The sequence below is a fragment of the Tupaia chinensis genome, unplaced genomic scaffold, assembly GCF_000334495.1.
Source record: "Tupaia chinensis unplaced genomic scaffold, TupChi_1.0 Scaffold000354_1, whole genome shotgun sequence".
In the NCBI taxonomy this organism is placed as follows: domain Eukaryota; kingdom Metazoa; phylum Chordata; class Mammalia; order Scandentia; family Tupaiidae; genus Tupaia; species Tupaia belangeri.
In genome coordinates, this window is record NW_006159849.1 from 895,534 (window position 1) to 899,874 (window position 4,341).

General features: G+C 38.1%; 1 long non-coding RNA gene and 1 pseudogene across 1 annotated transcript in view; both read right to left on the minus strand.

Annotated features, from left to right (window-relative positions):
• Positions 1-1,598: 1,598 nt before the first annotated feature.
• The window catches only part of LOC114008529 (uncharacterized), a 39,119-nt gene continuing 36,376 nt past the window's right edge, over positions 1,599-4,341 (minus strand). Inside the window, exon 3 of the long non-coding RNA XR_003550048.1 lies at positions 1,599-1,823. This is a non-coding gene — a long non-coding RNA (uncharacterized LOC114008529). The remainder of the gene's footprint in view (positions 1,824-4,341) is intronic.
• LOC102502967 (uncharacterized protein C16orf52 homolog B-like) lies at positions 3,806-4,307 on the minus strand (annotated as a pseudogene).

A 4,341-nucleotide genomic window follows, 5' to 3' on the forward strand; every position in this document is an offset into this window, starting at 1 on the left:
CCCTTCTCCTCCATTCTCGGGATTTTGAGCACATGTGCACACGCACCCAGTGTGAGTTTTAAGCTGCCAGGTCCAAGACGCAAACTGCGGTCGACTGTGTGGAAGTCCAGCAACATAACCATTACACCATCTGCTGGTCCCAGCTAGTAGACCTTTAATAAGAACAAAATAAATGCAACATGTTCTTCCCATGAAGCCCACAATGCAAAATAAGAGCTAAGAGTATAACCAAAGTCAGTTTCCAATATTTTATTAGGGTCTTTCATTTAAATTAATAAATTGTTTGTCACCAGGACTACTTATTATTTCACTTCAGAGATTTAACAGTGAACTCACAGAATGGGGATATCAAAGCTCTAGGCAAAAGGGTAAAAACCAATAAAGTATTAAAAAGAAAACAACAACACAGCCATCCTTCAAAAAGAAAACAAATGAAACAGAACATAGGTTTATAAGAAGTGGAAGAGTCAGAAAAATTACATATACAGGTTAACATAGAACATGGATTACCTTTGGAAAGAACCATTTGGAATTTGCTTTCAATGAACTGAAGGTTTTTCATGTTTACAGATGTTTAGGCATGTTCAATAGGAGCTTCCAAGAATTTCAAACTAATTCAGTCTTGTGCAAATAAAACCTAAAAATAGTTTTCAGCAGATTGTACAGTGATATTCTTAGGTATGAGAGGAATGCACGCACTCACTCTAAAAACAATGTAACTGACAAAAGTTTGATCAATGACTGCACCAGACAAAAGTTTTGACAAATGATTGCACCATAAAACAGTGTTTTATATACAGTTTACAAGATATGATTTCCTGCTATAAATTAATACTGTACTATATAGTACTTATTATAGTGACCTTTTTAAAAGCAACTGCTGACAGTTGTCTACCTTTTCACTTACAGGATTTATAGAAATTTGTATGAATGAGTCCATTTCAATGTTTGGTCTGGAAGAGTACAAAGACTTGACTTCACATACTATTTGATGGGATGGTTTTAATTCTGGGTTAGAGTACTGACTAGCTAGGAGTTTCCCCCTATCAATGCTTTAAGCACTTGGACCACCAAGACAATGATGAAATTAAAAACAGCACAATGGTTTGGGTAACAGATACAAGTAAAACCTTAAATTTTGTAATCATAGATGCAATACCACTGCAGGTGAAAGAAGTGAACAGTGGGGAAATTCTTTTTTTTTTTTTTTTTTTGGGGAGATTTTCCCGTGAGGGGACCATGGACAGAGAGAGACATTAGAGACAGAAAGCGAGATATCACCCCCCAGGGGGGATGGTCACGCCGCAATCCCTTCCCCTCCATTCTCCTCTCGGGATCTTGGGCACGCACGCACACGCACCCGGCGTGAGTTTTAAGCCACCAGGTCCGGGACGTGAACTGCGGTCGACTACGTGGGTGTCCAGCGACATAGCCATTACGCTAACTGCTGGTTCCCAACAGTGGGGAAATTCTTAGCAGCTGAGAAACTTTCTCTCCTCATGCTTATGATCCAGTTAAAAATATTTTGAGAAACTATTTACAATAAAATTCTCCTTTTGGAAGAGAAAAAAGCTCTTGGTCATATCATAAATTAATTTAACCATACTTTGCTAACACTTTTTTTCAGTGGTATAATGGTGACAACCAAAGCCTTCCTTCGAAGTGATTCATTTGATAGAAGACTTACCCAATCACAATGGGAACAGCAATCCCAAATGTCCACAGAACATATCCAGTGGTATTCCTAGAACTGACCAGACATCATAATACTTGGGGTAGAGGGGAGGAGACTCCTTCAGGATTTCCCAAAGGTTTCTTTTACCCTGGGAAGGAAAAGTACAACATCCCTCAGAACACTCAAAGAATGTACCACTGTAGTGGTACCATTTCCCCTGGACTTCCAAGGGAGCTGAAACCCTGGGGTTGTATTTTACAATAGAATACTGCTGCATGAACAGTAAGACATATGGATGTCAACAAGCCAGTGTCAAACACATCAAACTCTTCCATATTGTACTTTGAGTATCTGAGGAGGTAACCCCATCTCTGAACCAGTCATTCTATAAGTTATAATCTAGTTTCTTTAAAAATGGTGCACTCATTTCTTCTTTGTGAAATATGGACTCCACGGGACCCTAACTCTACTGATAGGGATATTTGGGTTGCTATTTCACTAGAAAAAGGAAAAACTTAGCTCCACGTCATAAAACACTCTCATGCCCTACATTTCAAACAGGAGATCATCTATAATGTTCATGAGGATAAACAACTAAGCACTGACATGAAGGCATGGAAATGCGGAGAAGAGAATTCTGTATTTTAAAACTATCTTTGAGTCCAAGGGTTAGCTGTAATGCTTCTTTTAAGAAAAAACTTAAAACTGTGGGTTTAGTACAGCCCTTTAAAATAAATGCAAAAATGTTAGTTTTTAGCAAAATAGGCATGTAGCATAGAAAGAAACTATTGTATTGCTCAAGTTTTTGGTAAAGATGTATTAGTAATACTTAAAAATGAAAAGAACATAAATTTAAATGTTTATGGCAGAGTGAACTCAGTGTTGTAAATAGCCAAAATAGCCAGATATTTACTTGTGAACTTTGTATTTATGTAAAATTCTGTGCTTGAACATGTAAAAATGCATCATTAATGTAACAGACTGAGCCAGTGGAAAAAAGAATCTCTGTACAATAGACAACAGTTGACAATAATTTAAATAGTGTCAGATTCCCCAAATTATAAAGTTTGACATGATCTTACCTTCTACTATCATATACAAATAAATTAACCCTACAAAGAATTTTTAGCTTAACTTTAAAAGTGCACCTAGAAAGGTATGGGATTATTTGTACCTATTACAAAAACCTGTTAAAATCAAGGGCTACTACAAAGAACGAGGTAAACTGAAGACTCTCTCCACTATGCAGCCTTCAGATTAATGGCTTTCTCTCCATTGAGTTCTAAGTTTGCACACCACAGTGTTCTGCTAGCAAAGCATTCAGAGCTCTCTTCCAGGAATTATTTGCATGCACATGTATATAAATTTACACACACATGCACACACACACACATATATACACACTGTATATTGCATCAGCAAAATATATATATTTATATAAATATAAGGAAGATTTCCCCCACCCACCCACTCCAAACAACACGTCTCTTAGTGTTTGATTTTTCTTTTATCTTTTTTTTTTTGTACACAGAGAATAGGGAATTTCTGAATTTTTACACACATTTTAGCAAACAACAGTTGATCTATTGGCTTCTTAGTGCAGTAATGCAACGGCATCCATTCTGGTGCCAAAGGCTTATACCATTACAAGGAAGTTGTGAACACTAATTTCTTAGGAGGTGAGGCCAGCCCCACATGAAGTTCTCTTGCATCCCTCTGGTCCACCATGATTCATAAATACCTAGACTTTTTTTTTCTTCTCAAATGAATCATTAGATGTTAAAAATGGAACAAAGTCACAAAGGGCCTCATGCTTTTCAATATAAAGCATTCTCCTTCCCTAGGTTGCTATCACAGTGTAGACCTGATTGCCTAAAAACACTCAGGAGATTTAGTCAATATTGTCTGTATTTGGTTATGGAAAAGGCTCTCCTTATTTTTTTTTTTAATCCAAAGTGCATAGTGAGAACGGATCAGAGCATTTTTTTCTTGTCAGCACCAGTTTCATCTAAGTATCTTCCTACAAGAGGACTGCTCAGATGCCTTGCCTTTGTTCTCCCCACCCTCCAAGAATAAATAAAATAAAATAAAATAAAAAATAATAAGAGAGTCAAGCAATTTAGACATTCATCAGCCTGGTAAACAGACTTTGCCAGCAAACAGAAGTCATACTATTCTAAAGAAAATTGATAAGACAAACAGTACAAATGATGACCCAACCACTGTGTTGTTGGGTAGTTTATACAGTTGACCTCTGACTTCATTGATGTAAAATCCTATTGGAAATATTAGGGCAGCCATACAGAAAAGGATCATTCCAGTGAATGCTATCCATCAGGCATATTCTGTGGCTTCTCTACACCAGTGAGAAGCCACCAGTAAACCACATGTGACAGTCAATTAAATGATTCCCATGATAATTAAAAAGTGTGGTGGCCCATACTGGGGGGAGTCAGGGTGGGATACATGTCTGGTCTAGTCCATGGATTGTTTGACACTGTCGCACAAGGCCCACCATGAGTGCTCCTGCTGACTTCCCGGTGTTGACCCAGTCTGGACTGGCTATGCTGGTGATGGTGAAGATATCCGCAGCCAGAGAGAGACATCCTGAGATGATGGTCAGTTTATCCATCTTCCCGCCCCGTTCCCCCAACCCCCCAAGCCCC